Source organism: Anomalospiza imberbis, chromosome 4 (genome assembly GCF_031753505.1).
Source record: "Anomalospiza imberbis isolate Cuckoo-Finch-1a 21T00152 chromosome 4, ASM3175350v1, whole genome shotgun sequence".
NCBI classification, from domain to species: domain Eukaryota; kingdom Metazoa; phylum Chordata; class Aves; order Passeriformes; family Viduidae; genus Anomalospiza; species Anomalospiza imberbis.
In genome coordinates, this window is record NC_089684.1 from 26,059,173 (window position 1) to 26,077,997 (window position 18,825).

At 36.3% G+C, this 18,825-nt stretch overlaps 1 protein-coding gene across 6 annotated transcripts in view; it reads right to left on the reverse strand.

Annotated features, from left to right (window-relative positions):
* The window catches only part of GRID2 (glutamate ionotropic receptor delta type subunit 2), an 812,539-nt gene that overhangs the window by 615,505 nt on the left and 178,209 nt on the right, over positions 1–18,825 (reverse strand). Inside the window, exon 1 of one of the 6 annotated variants that reach the window (XM_068187571.1) lies at positions 1,669–1,823. The exons of the other annotated variants lie outside the window; for them this stretch is intronic. The gene's annotated coding sequence lies outside the window, so the exon portion shown is untranslated. Of the gene's footprint in view, positions 1–1,668; positions 1,824–18,825 lie in introns of those variants that run through there. 6 annotated transcript variants of the gene reach the window in all.

The window sequence follows — 18,825 nt, forward strand, 5'->3', positions numbered from 1 at the left end:
AAAGATAGAGATATGTTAAGGAAAAAAAAAACCCCAAGAGACTGAAGCAAATATAGGCAAAACTACAATTTATTTCTGAAAGTGGTATTTGAAAGTCCAAGTTAGAACAAGTTTTTCACTCTCTTAAGACAGTAGATGTCACATGCAAGGTATCATCAAGTAAAATCAACCTCATTGCACATTAATTTAGCTTAACTTCGTTCTTAATCCAAATGGATCTCTGCTGGCAAATTTCTTTATTTTGCAATTTTTGCATATAAAACTGCAGATGCATGAAGAGTTTTGAGCAAAGAGTTTTCTGAGGACATGCTGCAGGAAAACAGAATTGAATTTTACATCAACAATTCCTGTAACCCAAATGTCTCACTAAGCTGAGATATTACTCTGACTGAACAGCTCTAGGAAGAGGTATTTGATACTTGGCTTTTCAAATACCCCGTAGGAAAAAAAGGCAGCATTTCCACACATGATTTAAAAGTATCACCTTGTGTACTAGGTGTTCATCACCACATAACAAATCAAAACAGCTAGACCAAAAAGGCACTGGTTTGAACTCCAAATCACATTCCTATCATTGCCCTACTTGCCTGTGCAAGTTATAAGACCAAGTCCGGGTAAGACAACTAACTTGGGATTGAAAACAGTACCAAAGTGGCTCATTTAGGTAACTGTGGTTTACATAAAGAGTAATGAAGAAGTCATTCTCGTCTGCAAAAAATTCTTGGAAAAAACAAAAATGCAGTCAAAGTTTGTGGATTGAGTTTGAATGCCTAGACCAAAACACACAAGATCCCTTTTGAGGTTACTTCAAAAAAAAAAAAAATACAAAAAGCCAAACTGACACAAAGAGCCTTGGGTAAGAACTTAATTCAACTGTAATCTAGGTAGTGATTTTAATTATACTGCTGAGGTAAATTATACAGTCAGAGGATGGGCACAAATGGCAAATTTGGCATCTAAACAATGTTTCTGGCACAGGCAGAGAAGGCAAAGGAAGTAATAGCAGGAAAAACCAAAAACACTTGGCTTAAATACCATTTCAAATTGCCAAGGGCAAATACGTCTTTTGTGAAAGCACCTCCATACTCCTTAAACACCACTTGTGCCATTTACAAAGTGTTCAGATTCAATTGACAGAGTATTATAGTCACACAGATTATGGAGTAATGGCTGGAGTGCTTTACATGGCCTTGGCAAAAATCAACAGTTCCTGTTCCACTAGGACTTTTTTCACCTTCATAAATAATAGTACAACTAAGGATGAAACTATGTTAAAGCTCTCTAAGAACTAAGTTCACGTCTTGCAGCAAAGAGGCCAGAAAGCTGCATATCAAAAACTCATTTCAAGAAACACCTTGGACTCAGACCCAAGTAACTATCCTAAACACATACAACAGCATCAAGCATCTGCTTGATACATGCGAAAATAACAGCCAGCACTTTTGGTAATGGTAGCTTCCATTTTTACTTATTTGTACACAATGTGGGTAGTATAGGGTCTTTTACTAAAGTCTCTTACTAAAAAAAGAGGGTTACATGATGAACTAAGGCTTAGAGAGAAGTGTTTTCTTTTCCATATCTAAGACTCACCTTCATCTGCAGCCTTCACCAAAGAACTCATCCCTCCAACAGTAAAATAAATAGCATCTGGGAATAAAACCCACTTACCATAAATAAGTTGTGACAATGCTCCCAGAGGTGAGTTTAGAGAAGTACCCACATTACTCCTTCCTCCCTTCTACACCAGCAGAAACTGTGTCCTCACAGAGAAGTCACCACAAAACCACCCCAAACTTTATCCCAAAGGCTCCTCCCCCTTAATGCAAACCAGGTGTGAACTGTTAGCTGAGGTGTTTCCATCACCTCCCCCTTCACACAACTGTTTCCACTTTGTCAACGAGCTCCTGCTGCCTGAAATAAGTTAGAGCACAGAGGTACTCTCAGAGAGCCCTTTCTTCCACCTTCCTACCCTCAGGGAAGCAGAAGCTCAGCTGCTGTGATTTTACCAGTTATGAAATTTGTCCACATTGTCACAAATGCTGTTCTGCTGTTCAAGGAGCAAGCCATGCTCCTGTCTTTGATTGCAATGTGAGCAAATTCCTGCAGCAGTGAAGCAGGTAGGAGTGGCACAAGGTAGTTTTACACTAAGTAACATCCATCAGAGAAATGTTAACGTAGATGACAGCATCCAAGTCTCTTGTTAATTACTTGACTGTAAAACTTAAAGAGCTTTAAGTTGACAAGTGTTCTCAGTGGAACAGACATAATTAATTCCCTAGGAAGGGAATATAAACACTTTAAAAAATGCATACTTCTATGTAGTATGTAAATTATGTTCTCCACAGTTCTACTTCTTCTTTCCCATCCCCTCACAAACCAGAAAAAAACTAGATTTATCTCTCTTTGTCTCAGCACTTTCACCGTAGAAATAAATGTACAAGTTAAATTTCCAAGACTTAAATGACAACATATAGGATATATGAAAAAATATTTAGAACTAAGAAAAATGTTATTACAGGAAAACATGTGTAACTATTGTTGAAATAGAGTATGTTTCATTAAGGCGAGACCATTTTCTATTACTATTAGTCTTTACTATCTACTAAAAACCAGACAAAAGAGAAGAGGAAAATGAAAAAAAAAAAAAAAAACATCTTTCAGGTATCATTTCACATTTCTTTTAGCTTAAGTAAGCAAGAGGAGAGGAAACATTCCAAAGCATTATTTTTATTATTTTTAAGTGTTTTATCTCCTCAAATGTTTCTAAGCAGCAAGACCCAACAATGTATTATAAAGAAGTTAGTGAAATAAGATTGATTAAAGCAGCAGGATTTTTAGAGATGCTGTGAGAAAAACACAAGGCAATGCTTCTAGTGATACTGGATTTTCTCTTAAATAGCAAAAGGATATTTGAAGAGTAATAAAGTGTTTTAAGTAAGCTATTCAAATCTATGTTTTCCTTAATAGGAGCTAATCTCATTGTTTGCATTGTGTTGTTTTTTAAGGACAAATCAAGAAAAAGGGTCATGTTTAACTTTTTATATAATCAGGTGTGACAGAAAAATATTCTTCAGGCTTTGTATGGGGAGAAAAATGTGCTGTCACTTTTTCTTCCTATTCCCTAGTTTTTTCTCATACTCTATATGCTGTATTGGCAAATGGAAATAAGAAAATGTCATATTACTTTCTCTTCTCTAAAATCTTCAGAAGAGAGACTGATGTTTTACACTGGGTGGAAAAGACTATCTATTTCTCTCCTATGCATTTACCCATCTAATTTTTCAAGACACATTTAGCTGAGCTAAGGAATCTCATTGGAGTTTCAGTATATTACAAAGATCAGATTTTAAATCATGACTGAAGACTGAGTTCTCCTGAGTCGTGGTTGTCTGATTACTCACACACTATTTTACAAATAAGGCAACCCCTTTGCTCTCAGGCAGTTTTGCTCCAGATACTACTTCCCACATGCAGAATGAGAAAGATTCTACCTCATTTGACCTCCTCCATGCACACCTGGTGTGAAGGAAACTTTCCTGTCTGACCACCCAGGAGCCAGTCTGGCAGCCACACTCCTGCCACAAGAGACTTCAGCTGCTGGGACTGAGGCCCTTCCACAGCAGGCGATGAGAAGTGTTACATGATCCATGTAAAACTCCTTGCCCCAGGGAGGTATCTGGGCATTCCCACCCACATCTGAGTGAATATGAAACCCTAGGGGCTCTGTGTTTTCTTGGCTTCCTCCACTGGATCCAGACTGCAACTGGAACTTGGATAAGAATGAGGCCCTCAGCACTGAGATGATCAGAAGAGTACCAACAAAATGCCATCAGGATCCACAAGAGTGGTGATATTTTCTCTACTTAATCTCTCTGTCACTCTCTTCTCTCTCCTCCTCTCTTTTTCTATTTCTTTCTACCTCTCCCTCACACTGGCTGTTAAATAAAAGTCCATACTGTTGACTTCAGCATATGGTCATGTTTGTACTTTATTTGGGCAGAGATATCTCTCGAATAATTTTAATAACCAGACCTTAACAGAACATAACACCTGCCCCTGTTCTCTTGCTTCAACACCAAAAATTTATTAGACTGCAACACAGACTTGCTTCATGTCAGTTACTCTGTAAAAAAACACTCAAAGATGTCTGGGAATAAACATTATCATAAAAGGGATGTGCACAGTACATGGGGAAAAACTCTGCAGTTTTCAATGTGCTGTAGATCAGATGAGGAAACAGGCAGCTCTGCATCTGCTCTGGGAGTCAGCCATAGTGTGAATTCAGCCAAAGATGAAAGTAACAGCTGAAAGCGCATTTCATTAAGAATCAAGGTAACAAATTACTACCAGACTAGGAAATCTCCACTGCATTTCCCACAGCCAGTAAGCTTCAGCTTTTTCAGACTCAAAGGGTCAAAAATTAAGGTTGAACTGTGAGCTGTTAGAAAGTAACATACAAGCCGTTTGGATCACTCCACTGCTCCTAACAATAGGTTATCTAAATCTCTCATTAATTTACAGAGGATGATCCTGGTTTGGATGGCCAGCTGCTTTGGATGACAGCTGGCCTCACAAAAACTTCATTTCACCTTGACTCTATTTTACCCATATCTTGCTGGCAGACAGAACAAGACAAAGATGCTGATAATTACAAAGGACAAAGAAAGAATGATCCTTCTTCCTTTGCCTTTGAATCTTTTTCCTTAGGCTGTTCTTGTGACATGTTGTATGTTTTAAACATCAAAATATTTTTTAGGCCTGCAATATTTTGAGACAGAAAATACAAAACTGGCACAAGCAGAATGAAAGGAGTATGTCATTGGTCTTGTCCTGCATATTGTTTTTTCCCAGAGCTTTTATGTATGCCAATGTTGCATGTCATGAAGTACTATACTGAATGTCACAGTGTGTGACAGAGTTATGTCATTTTCACACTTGGAACAGTTGCTCTGTCTGAGGCATAAAGTCCATTTTTCTTTTTTTAATTATTGTACATCTAATTTTGAGTAAGATGTTTATTTACACAAAACTTGGTGAGCAGCATGCATATCCTGATGCAGGGAAAAATCAGTATGATGCATGGTGTGGAGTGTAGTTAACTGATTATAGCTGGACCTGAAGTTTAGGACTCCTGAATTATCTTCCGAGCTGTTTGACTAATTATTCTATAACTGGAGTCTATGGTATTTTACAGTATTACAAGGAATCCTGAGAAACAACTAATATTTATAATATGATTTAAGACCCCAAGTGAAAGGCATTTTTAGCAGTATAAAAATTAAAATTTGCTAATTAAAAAAAAAAAATTTAAAAAGTCATTAGTGGCATAAAAAATTCAGGGTGAGTGTGAAATGACCTGGGCTTATTGTTTCTGATGGAAGTCTTCTCAACCATGCCATGTGAAGATCTGCCCTGCTAAAAATTTTTCATAAAATCATAGAATAATACAAGTTTAAAGGGATCTCAGCAGGTCACCTGCTCCAATCTCCTGCCCAAAGCAGGGTCAGCTGTTCTTTAATCCTTCCTAAGAAGCCATTAGTTATCCCCTCAGAGCCGAGTTATCAAAATCATCATGAATTGTTGAGTAACCTGATTACAGTGATTAATTAATCAAGCCTGGATTTTGCTAATCCAATTACAGTACTCTCAAAGAACTCAAGGCATGCTCAGATGCACAATGCAGTTACTCATGATCTGGGGCAATTCATAACATTTTGAAGATCAAGACAGTGTGGTTTATTTAGCAGTGCCTTTGCTAAGGGAATGTAGACATAGGCATTCTCTGTTAAGGAGCCAAAGGGTTTAACACTGCCTGTTAATTGTATAGAGTGGGACAGAATGCTTACAAGAGCTTCTCTATGGATGGGCAGCCAGGGCTCAGGCAGCCATCAGGAAGGGGAAATTTTACTGCAGATCTACGAGTGAGGGTGCAGTTCACTAGAGGCAGCTCACGATTTGTAACACAAATGGGTCACAAACAGCACAACTGGCCACAGCTGCCTTTTAATGCAGCGCTGCTAGAGAGCAGCCTGGCCCTGAAAACATGGATCATCACTTAAAATATATTTCCTCTGTGCACTTTAGGAAAGGCTATGAATGACAATGCCTTTCATTTGAGCTAATGTGTATGTTTATTTTGGGGAGGAAGAACCACGATGGGAAGAAAACTGAAATTATCATCTTGTCTGATTGACCACAGAATTTGATCCACACAAACTGTCTTCTTTACCTCAACATGTTATATAGCCCATGATATCAGTACTATTCTGCTGCCTCAAGGAGACAATACTATTAGCAGATAAAAGTTATGAAGAGACAGCTTCTGTAAAAAAGTTTGCAGTTACTTACAAATTAGCAAAACCTCTTTGCCTAGACAGGTTCCACTGACAGGACTCTCCTGGCATAAACTACCATTGCCCTGTTGCTGATCTATGCACTTCAAATTATTCAGTCCACCAGAATCCAAGTAATTCTTCCACCAGGATTCTAACATTCTGTTTATATAGAATTGTTTTTGTTCTTCAAAAGAAAAGAAAAAGGCAACACACGTGAACAAATGGGATGATAAACAACTGCTTATTTGAAGTGGCATTTAAATTTACTCTCTAATCCTGCAGCCACTGGGGAGCCAAACAACTGTGACGAGATCACAAAAAGCAATCATGAATATATGGATCTCAGTCTAAGGGGAATACACCTAGGAGAAGTACAGTTACTTACCATGCATGTTTCATACCTACTGAGGGGTTTGTACAGACAGGAACTGAAACATTTGTTAACTATTTACCAAAAACATAAGTAAAAAAACCACACAACACTAAAACATAATACAGAGTTGCAAGGTTTGAAGAAATCTACAGCATAATGGGGGAAAGTTTAATGCATCCTGGCCAAGATACAGAGAAGGTGACAGAGAAGCAAGCTAAAAATAAACCTGGTGGGTGGCAGTGTGGGCATGTGATTCCACTGGTTTAGCCTGAGAATTTTTCCCAAAGCCATACAGAAGGTCTCAAGTGCATCTAGTTAAAGCCTAGTTTTAAAGCTGTTAACCACTGATATATCTGAAGAGGGTTTTTTGTTTGTATTTTTCCATTGTTATATCTGTTGACTTCTCTCTCCTTTCCTTCTGTCAGACACACTCCACCTGCAGCTTTAACTCTCCTCCACTTCCAAGTCTGTGCCCGTACTGAATGTAACCTCTCTGGGTATCTGGACTTCAGTGACAACACACAATCTGAAATATCTTTATTTAAGTAATGTTTTAAATTACACTGTACTTCATAATAAAACCACAGCAACCTGTTTTGCTTCTGCTGCTGGGATGTTTACAATTAACCAGAGCATATTGCCATCATGTCATCTCACTCCTGAATTCAAGGCTGTGTGAAAAGAGCAGAGAGGAATGCACTCCAGTACATTCAAAATCCTCTGCTGTAATACCAGCATGATTAAATGACTATGTTTAAAGTCTGCAAGTTTATAAACTGTACTGAAATAATTTGTATAAAAATTATTCCATTTCTCTTCACGAGCACAAAACCTATCACATTCTATCATGAAAAGCAGTATTTTTCAGTCATTATACAATGGAAGCAATCTTCCTAATACTCTAAGCAGGTAAATGTTATATAGTTCATGCATATCCTATACAGGTGCTGAGTGGAGACACAGCAAAAATATCATTTTCTGGGTCTGTAGAATTCCACCAGGTAAACAGTTAAGCAGTGCTTTGACTCAGTGGGGTACTTTTCCCAAAATGTCCACTTTCCCACCAAACACAATTAATCAAAGTTTATTTTAGGTCGTGCCCATCTCCATTAATGTAACTGTACTTGAAGCTTTATACACCATTCATAAAATACCCCCATAAAACCAGGCACAGCGGTGATACTGTGGCTGCCCTGCACAGTCATTCTGCCCTTGCAGACTGGGTTTTCTACAGTCATAATTAAATTCAATCAGCACTAATTTATCTTGTATTTCAGCCAAAATTATTATACTGACATAGGCTGGAAGGAGCTGTAGGTCTTGCTTTATTCAGTTATTACAGGAATTGCATTTGTTTCCAACAACTAATAAATGGGAGTCGATATTGCTACAGGACAATACAGTGGCAATGATGTTAAGCTATGCAGACTAAAACCATTTCCAGATCTAAGAACAAAAGGCACTTAAGAGAGGTGGAAATACATATTTTCAGTCTAAATGTACCATTAAAAAATTCAGCATTTCATTAACTAGGGCCAAACAAAAGACTTCCAAGCTGTCTTTAGTACCAGAAAGAAAAGGATTTGTCAGCACAATCTGTAAGGGTCACACCTTGAGAACTGGAGATAGCTGAACTGTAGAGTCTGGCAAATTCTAAAAGGGGAATCAGTAAGAGAAAACAAGCCGGCATCAAATGTTGAACAATTACTGTGAAATTCAAAATAGCCTTGACTTCAGAAGTACCTTGCCTGGCTCTTCTTTCCACCCATGCCTAAAAAATTAATTAGAAGTAAAGACAACTGCACATAAAAGAATAAAAAGAAATACATCTAAATACTTCAAAATTTCATAATGTAAGAATAAATTAAGTTGTATTAAATAATGTTATATTTCGATCACCTAATGTTACTGCTATTCTGCTGTATGCTGAAACTACCTTCATGGATACAGAATTATTTTTCAGCATCTATATTACTGTTCTCTATGGAGCTGTGATTTATATGAGGATCTAACCCAGTTTTCTTTCCTTAAACAAATATAACATTTCACATGAAATCCATTTTGCAGAACATCTGTTTAATCTTCATTATTAATACATGATCATCACAGATCTCATTCTGTTAGTTTCTGTATAAAACAAGCATCATGCAAGAAACAGTTTATGAGAATTTTAACGTCTTAAGTACATTCTGTCCTTCTCAAGTCCTAACACTTTTTTCTAACCAGATGATCGGCTTCCTTAATTGAATTATATTGTAATAATATCTGAGGTAGTTCTGCTTCTGAAATTAGTGTTTAGACATTGTAAAGTATGGTTAAACTTAAAATGCAATGTTGTCTTGGTCCAGACAAAAAAACAAACCTTTCTTTAAAGCCTCTTTTTTCACCTCTACTAGGTGAAAACAAATGAATTTCAAAGAATGTTCAATCACCAATGCGTGAAATTTACCTCATAATGCTAACAATGCCTTGTAAAAAAGTTCATAAACAAAAAATGTACAAAAATTTCCAGTGAATGAGAAGAAGGCACAGAGAAGCAATTCTCTATTAAAACCACACAACACTACATTAAAAGTTGGGCAACCCTACATAGCATCATGGATATTAAATATATTGAGGGGATGTGTCTAAGTGATGGAAATGATAAACTGCAGCTAAACTCTGATAAAGAAATAGTGTCCTTGGGAAATACTCACTTTTTTGATACTTTTGCTGATACTGTAGCCAAAGACATCCCACAGCCTTAATTGTTTAAGTAAACCCTGTACTTAACAGCCTACACTATATGGTAGTAGTGTCGCAAGTACTAGAAAGCCTGGCTGAACATCTGCCTCAACAGTCAAAAAAATCTTTCAAAAATTGCTATGTTGTGTTTCATCTTTTTTTTTCTCCACATTGTAGGGAAGAGAATCCAGTTTAAAAAAGAGTAGAAAGCCCTAAATAAAATCCATGGAAAGAATTCAAACTTTCAGTCACAAACTTTATATGTTCACTAGAGCAGGAAACAAAATATTGTAACACAGCCCCCAACATTATGAAAAAAGTCTTAACTATGAAAACAGCCTCAAACCAAGAAAATTTCAGAAAATGCTTTTAGTGATTAATCCTTTCACTATTACAAACTAATTTGTTTTGCATTTTTTTCTACTAACCTATTTTTTCTGTTAATGAAGGGGAAAAAATGCCAATGCTGAATGCTAGTTAAGTATCCCCATAACAACAACCATACTTCTCCAGGTATTATTCTCTCAAAAGTGTCACCTCCTCCACTAATGTTTGCAAATACAGGCAGAAATACATGACTAAAGTGCATTTAGTGTATATATTAAGTTTAAACATGCAATGCTGATGAGTTCCAATCAACATAAAGATTAATACAGAATATGCGTATAAAAGTATGTAAATAAAATTTATACTGTTTATATTCTGCTTTACATCAAAGAGAATAATGATCACCAGTAGACTGGTTTGTTATATAGGGCTATTTTCCACAGTCATATTATTTTTCTAATAGCACATTATAAAAATAGAGGCATTAATCTACTGCGCAATATCACAAACAAATTAATATGGTTGGGGCTCAGTTGTTCTTTTTTGCCATCAGACACAAAATGAAAGAACTATTAATTTCAGGATTAAAACAGAAGCATTTTGTCTCATATCTTGGAGTAAACATGCTTGAGGTCTCTGATGGTGACAGGACAGGGTTAACAACTTTACATGCATTTTGGATTGCCAACACTTTTTTGCACATGCTTTTCCATTGTCCCCCGTGCGTGTGGTCAAAAGTATCATCTTGGTTCCTGTTACCCTTCATCTCCCCCCACCTAAGACTGGGATTTCAAGCAATATCCTGACCTGTACTTTGCTATACTCTGCCTACAGGAATTTCTGTCCATTCTAGGTCCAAATGTACAAAGCTGGGGAGAGAGTCTTGCTATCTCTCATAATAAATCCATCTTAAGCACTACCCAAAGAGAAAATAGCAGGCCATAACTCTGGAATACTAGAAATAATATTAGTTTGATAACTGCAGATATTGAAGGCAAAATATTGAATTCTAATGGTTTTTAGTCAACACTACCTGTGCTTTAAGTGGAAGGGAAAAAGTCAATTTCTAAACCTAACAATTAAAAATTCACTTGCTGCTGGTTACTTAGGAGTTAGGTTGCTTAAAGTAATAACAATTTTGTTGCATTAATAAATCTAGGGAAAGTTAGCAAAATATAAAGTTGGTTGGTTTGGGTTTTCTCCCCAGAACCAGCACAGTCTCTGGCATTTAGTTTCAGAATTTGTGTTCTATTGACAACATCTACCTACAGCTATTAATCTGCTGGCCATAAAGCAGTTGTTGTCATGGTGGCCCTGTGTGTTTTTTTTCTGCCAAAATAAACATTAACATAATATGTGACCTCAGTGTTTCCTAGGCTGAGCAGGCAAGAAGGGTTGGAGGAAAACTTCACCATCTTTTCATCACCCTAGAATAAAAGTAGAGCTTCACCAACTTTCTAATTTATTGAACACAGAAATCTTAATAGTTAGCTCAAACACTCATGCATGATTATCACTGCCTTGGTCAATTCACTGGTGATGCCTCCTCTGTGCTGTAGCTTCCATTATTCTGATAAGCCAGTGACAACCAAGAGACACAATTTCATTCTATTCTTTCCCTACCAAAAATGAGGAAAGCACTTTCAACTATTGTCAAATCATGCTCTAAAAGATTTGATTTTGCTTTCCACTGTACATGAATCTTTAGAAGAAAGGAGCATTTCACAAGGATGTCCCTAAGAGAACCCTCAAAGGACGAAAAATTCCCAGCAGAAGCTGGGCACTGTCCAATTGATAAGAGAAGCTGGGGATGAAGGAGTAAAGTTGAGCCAAGGAAGAAGCAGGGAGAGGCAGGGGAAAGGAGAAGGTGAGTTTGGTTTTGCTTCTTATCGTACTGCTCTGTTTTTAATTGGCAGAACACTACAATAAATTTTCTCCAGGTCATATCTGCTCTGCTCATGACACAACATGAGCAGCAATCTCCCTGTTTCTTGACCCAGGAGCTTTCTCATCTTGTTCTCATCCTGTACTCTGGTGAGAAAAGGGAGTGAGGCAGTGCCTGGGTGGGCATCTGGCAGCATCCATCCCACCCCAGAGAGAACAGGAACATGAAGGCTCTGTGCCACAGGTACAGAAAGGCAAATTCTCATTGACTGCAATACTCGAGTCAGGAGAACTGCTGACACCTTTTTCTCCTCATGTGCTGCTCCATGTGATGACCATACACATACGAAATGAATGTCAGATGACAGATTTCCTATGTACATGTGAAAATGTTACCCCACATTTGCAGAAGTGGTAAATTTTGCTCTGATTATGTAACAGACATACATGATGATATGAACTTTGGCTTTTAAAAGTCAGAACACTTTAGTGTTCTTGCAAATAAAGATCACTCCACTACAAAGTACGTAAACACATCACTAATTTTAAACACATGATCCCACTTACTTCAAAAGAACAGATCAATGATTCAAGTTAGATATTCAAAACTTAGATGCCTATGATTTGTTTCTTCACTTCCTAGAAATACCAGAGGAATGTTTGGGGAGTAGAAGTAAAAAGTAAAAATAATATACAGAATTTAACTATTTTAACCAGATACTTATAAACACTCATTTAATTCCAGTTTTATGTCTATTTTCCTTGCTGACAGTGGAAAATAAATTTCTTGCACCACCACAGAATGGTTCTTTATGTCTTAGCAATTGTCACTGGATTTTCATTTTCTTATATTTTCTTTTTGTTTTCTTCTCTTTTCATTTTCTTTTCTCTACCAACCTGCCCAGGGGGCAAAAAATACTGTACAAAACTAAGTGGTAAATATGACTTCAAACTGAATATCAAGTTTCAAAACTCTCTGACAGTGTACTGCAAAATATAAATTCCAAAATTCATTTGTTGCTATTCCAGGAAATGCAGTTTGGCCATAACTTTTATTCCCTCAGAAATATGTAATTTACATTCTTTTAGTTTAAAAAGGACACTGTAAAAGGTGTCACCTTTATAAAAGCTGTTTCAATAAAACTTTACTTCCACGCTATACTTTAAAATTAAGTTGACCTTGAATTCTATGTTTCAGAAAGGTAAGTTTACTACACTTCTTCCTACATTACTATTTTTTTTTTTAATAGAAAATTTGACAGCTTATCCACTGCATTTGAGACCACAAATTAGGACACTTGGGAAAGAAAGATTTGATGCACCCTAGCTTTTAGGAAAGTGCATGTTATAGCTTGAAATATACTACCCCAATTCCCTTAAAACAACTAGAGTTTTCTAACAGTTAATCAAAAAGTTTAGTAGATTTGCATTCTGGCTTCCCAAGACAGCAGAAGACAAATTATTCCATATAATTATGCCAGTAAGGAGAAGGATCTAAGTCCCTTCAATAGGAGTATTTTAGCCCTGATCTTCCAAGGAAAAGTATAAGGTACACATCAACATAGAGTAGCAAAGCTAAGACCACCAAATACTAGCTGAATTACCACCAAAAAAAACCCAAACCAAAACCAAACGAACACCAACAAAAAAAAAAAAAAAAAAAAAAAAAGCACAACCACAACAAAATAAAGAAACTGAAATAAAATCAGCTTCTTCTATTTCTTGTAGACAGATATCTCTTGAGACAGAGTTCTACTGGTAATTCCAAGAAGACAGCCTCAAAATATCACATTTTTATTACCCTGTAACATCTAGTATAGGTGCAGTGAAGCAATACCTCTTGCTAAAGTGTTACACCCCACAAGACAAGTTGTTTCTATGCACAGCCTGCCTCCTGCAGTAGTGTAATTTTGTGCATTTCATAAAGGCACTCACATTATGGGCCAACATCTTTTTTTCAAGGATTACTGGAATTGCACTCTGAGGTATTTTTTTCTACTCAGACATTTAGCCTTGCCTATGTTATTTCACAGTTAGCAGCTATCAGCTGAATTCGCATAACTTCTTTTTGTACATTTCAGTACAGAAATTATATAGAATGCGCTGCAAGTCCTCACATGCCCTGTTCTCTTTGAAACAGTCTTACAAATCACTGAGACATAGTTCATAGCTAATCAGTTATCTCCCCACCTACTAAATGTGACACTTTATACCCTTGGTTTAGTAATGCCTCTCATGGCTTTTGTCCTCAGCCAAAATACATCTTCTTAGTAAGTTTTTCACATTTCAGTTCTCTCAAACTATTGGTAGCATATGACATTATTTGTGAGACAGAGGGCTTGCAAAATGACCGAAGTCATTTTAGACTAGAATTTCTAAGGCTCACTTCTAGGGTATATCTGACAATAGATCTCTCCTGGGGAGAGGAAGAGAAGCACTCCCTTTAAGACTAAGAATTTTTATCTGTTTTCTCACATATAGGCTGTCAAAGCCACGGCATTTTGTCCTGTGGTCACAAGGAAAGCAATAATTGGAAAAACATTCAATAGCAACAGATGACTGGGGGAAATACCAGTCAGTTTAACTCCTATAAAGCTGATTTTTAATTCCTATCAGAAAGAGCAGGGCATCTGTGAAAACAGGAAGATTTCTTGGTTCAGCACAATGCCTGTTTGCAAATATACTGCCCTTCTTATTAGCAGCTGTACCTGCAGTTTGAGCGTATGCTCTATTAGATGTTTTCATAAATTATTGATCTAAATGGTGCATGTAAAAAGCATGGGAAGATATTCCTGAGGCTTACAAAAGCATATAAATAAATATGCTATAACATACATGCTTTTTCTTTAACTATTTTCTTCGCAGCGCTCTCAGGGTTATCTGTTTGCGCGTTATAAACAGAAATACTTCAGTCCACTATAAACATGCCCAATAAATATTGTATGAGAGTGCTTTCAAATGTAGGGCAAATTCTAAAATGCACAAAGAACTGTGCATTGGTGGTATCAATTCAAGAAATACCCAATGGAATATTTTATTCTTACATTCTTCCTCAATATAATCATGCATTTACTATACCTGTTTTAAAGTCTGTTTAAATGGAAGAACGTTTTTGAAAGTACTACTAGCACTTTCTCAAATCTACAAAAAGAAGTGAAAAGTTGAGTTCAGCACACAAACGCCACCCAAAACATCTTTGTCCTAATTTCCCACTCTGTAAAGAGTATGAACATTATTTTCTACACATGTGCAGATTTATCTGTAAATACCTGACCTTCTTATATATTTCAACATAAGCATAACATGTGAGTCTTTGCAGGACTGGGGCCTTTTCCAGATCATGCTGACTACAATGGGAATCAGTTTATCTATCCTTCAGTTTAACAAAAAGCATGTTAACATAATTAGACTAAGATAATAATATAACAGTTTGTAGTATCAATTATAATTGTGGGTATTTCAAATGTCACAGCACCTAAATTTATCTACAAGTCATTAAACTGAGAATTCCCTAGTTTCCCTGTGTTTTGTGCTTGCAAATGCAGGAAGATGTAACTTCTCCATTTCCAAGCAGTGCATTTTTCACATCAATGCAAACACAATAACAATATGGCAAAGAAGTAAACATCACCACTTATAAAAAAGGACATGCCAGCAGTCCATTTTCCTCTACTCTTTGAATTACTTAAGACATTACAAAAATATTTGTTTCTTCCCTTACTGAAATGGAACATTATGATAGAAATTTGGACTCCAAACTGAGAGACAATCATCTTTTAGACTGTTTCTATTTCATAAAAAGGGAGGGTTTTGAAGTTGTTTTTTGGGGGTTTGTTTTTTTTTTTTTATATTTTTGAGAGCAAAGAGAAAAAGGTCAATACTTTTTTTTATGTTAGAATCAAGACATCTTTATTTATGGGCTAAAACAAACTATACTTCTTAAACATGATACTTAAAGGCAGTGAGTCGAGACTGCCAGCTATTTCTTCATATCTGCAAAGAAACCCACTGTCATCATTAAGGCCATGCAGAAACAAAGTAGCCCAGTCTGGACCAGGAATGATATTAGTTCTTGCTTAATAAGCAAAATTCTTAACAGCGATGGCACTTAGATTTATCATCTGGGTTTCTAGCAAAACTGAGGAGGAATTTGAGGGTAGGAGATTAAGTGTGTCCAAAAATGTCTTCTCTAAAATGATGGGATAATCCTAATGCTTATACAATAAACTAATACAATAATCCTAAATTATTCCTAAACAAAGATTTATTGAGTGGGATCATAATGCAAGTTTGATTTTAATATATTACTACAAGCTGCTCATGACCTAGTCCTAGCTGAGAAGTTTGAAATAAGAACAATTGCAAGGTGATGTTCAAAGCATTTGACACAAGAACTTTACTATAAAAAGTAAACATCCTTACATCCTTACTCCTCCTCCATAGTAACCCACAGACTTGCCCTTTGGTGAGATCCTATCTGGTCAAACCCCTTTTCTCACACAGACTAACAGTCCAAAATTCCTGAACTACATTGTTTCACTGCTGTAGTCCTTGAAGCATAGCCAGGGTGTGATTCAGTGGCCTTTGGAGCAGACAAGCAGGCCTCCATGTCCAATACACAGCTGTCACCATCAAACTGTCCCTCCCTTTTGGTTTCTGAATGAAAACATCCAACTGTCCCATTAGATCTTTGGTTTCAAGCCAGGGCTTTGCCTATAATGCCAAGTGTCACCCTTTTCCCACAGATTTCTTTTGCATGCATGCATGTATACACACACAATTTAAAATACTCTATTCACAGATGTGAGAAGAGGCAATTGGCTTTCCATCAAGGTTAATGGAAGCCAGATAGTTAAGCGTATCTGAAAAGCAAGAAGACCAGTTCTGCTGCTACAGTACGGGGAATTTACTGAAAGGCACATATTCTAAAAAGCTTTGCTGATTTTAGCACTACTAGTTTCCTTTCAGTTAGTAAGTTTAAAATCAGAATCTCAAATAAAGATTATTTATTCAGAAATGTTAATATTATATTTTTGGTTCACTACACTCAGCCTTTGCTCAGAAACAAATTGGATATTACCAACTTCTAAACAAAAATCACATTCTGTCTGCATATTTTCTGTCTTACATGCAAGAAGAAAACATGAAAAAAGCCACAGTCACTTTGCCAACTGAGGTTAAAATCTCTTCTTTATCCTCCAAAGAGTCCATTTTCTTTGTGTACTGTTAATAAGTTTTCTTTTTAGAGCTGAAAAAGTTGAACACTCCAGAACTCAGATATTCTGCTATTCTCATTCAATTGGATTGCATGATCTTGTACAGAATCCACCAGTATATTACATTTGTAATTTCAAAATAGCTTCTCCATAATGATTGTCCCAGTGATCAAAAGACATAAATTACTTGGAAGAAAACAGAAAAACTGAGTGATAAGTTTTGCTGCAATCAATGTCTCTAATCTGTATAAGAATGGGACATCATTTCACCAAAACAATCCATCTGTGAAGTATGTGAAGGGATGACTGCATTGGGATATAGCAATTAATCACCACATTATTTATAGCACTTCAGAAGCAGCTTACAGTACATTAATCAGGGATAACTTCTGCTTAATTAACAGAGCTGCCAAAAACGTCAAACAAGACCATAAAAAACGGAATTGAGAAAGAAAGCAATAACAAGGGACTAGTAATGATGAAATATTCAAAGTTCCTCTTCAGCAAAGGTCTTCTCCCAGTTTCTCTTTCTACACCACCAGTAAGCAACAAACTCCATCGACAAACAACTGTGCTAGGTGACTATATTGGTAACATTAGGTACCCACATGGAAAAAGAAAACTAAGCACCAAGAAGATGACTACATCAGTTTTAGTGCCCTGCCAAACACACAGCTACGTGACTATAGAAGACACTGAAAACAAAGAAGAAACTTATCTATTTGAAAGATCTTACTTTGTGCAATTTGAAGGGCCACTAGAGGGAGAAAATGCATGGACTCCATTAGAAGTGAAGAAGAGGAGTAATCTGGGGTTTGCTATTTAATCTGCTTTTCAAATCATGGCTCAATGGAAGTCTCTTTCTCATGCAGAGGCTCATGAAATAAAATCATGTTTTCCAGAAGTGTGAAAGGCAATGTAAATCTCCTATTGAAAATATTTGAAAAGAAGTTTAGCAATTAAAACTGAGTAAAACATTAGTAAGGTATGGAGAACACATATAATTTGCATGTTAGGCATATGCAGATTGGAAAATAAGATCTGGTTTAAAAGAATAAAGAACTTAATAAAATTACATGGCTATTAAAAGTAGCTTTTATGCTAAGAAGTATTCTGATCTACAAGAGCAAATTTATTTCAATTACTACATGCTAATGGTAATTATGTCAAATAAAAACAAATTTTTATTGAAACCACATCTCATTATAGAAAACATCTATGAATTTCTCAATTTTGGGTCTTCCTTAAGAAGGGGTGATGAATAAAATACAATAAAAACTGTTTCATTATTCAATACATAGCTGAAAGCTTAACAATGAAGCAACTGCATTCAGGTTTTGTTAGTCTTTTTTTTTGCCTGGTGTCTATCATCTTCAAATAGCTTCAGATATCCACTGAAAGTAACGGTGAAGTGCTTCTTGTTACTTGTCATACTTCACCATTCTCATACAAAAATACCCTGTTTTCACTGTTGAAACTCTGTCCTCATGTAAATAAGGATACATAAATCTATTATTAGTCTAACATTTGACATGTATAAAAGGCAGACACACTTAGGAACTTAGTCTAAGAGCATTTTCACAGAAGTTTTCATGAAGCTGTCACTTGACATTGGAATGTGTGTGCACAAACCCCACTTTATGTTTGTAAGCGTATTTGTGTTTATGAAATGGAAAAAAATCAAATGGACTGAAATCAAAGTGGAACCTTCTACATATCAGATTTGCTTGAAGAAAGATCTATCAATTGATGTAGAACAAACTATTTCTGTGTCACTTATAGTTGAAAGAAAAAGAATCATAGAACCTGAAAAGAAGCAAAAGGCCCACCAAAAATTATTTTTTTAAAATACAGATCTACATAAATATCACTCCAGGCTGTCATCATATCCCTCCTGGTTAAAAGTTCCTTATCTAGTAGTAGAATTTGGGGCAGTATAAAAGAATGCTTCTCATGCTTCTGTTAT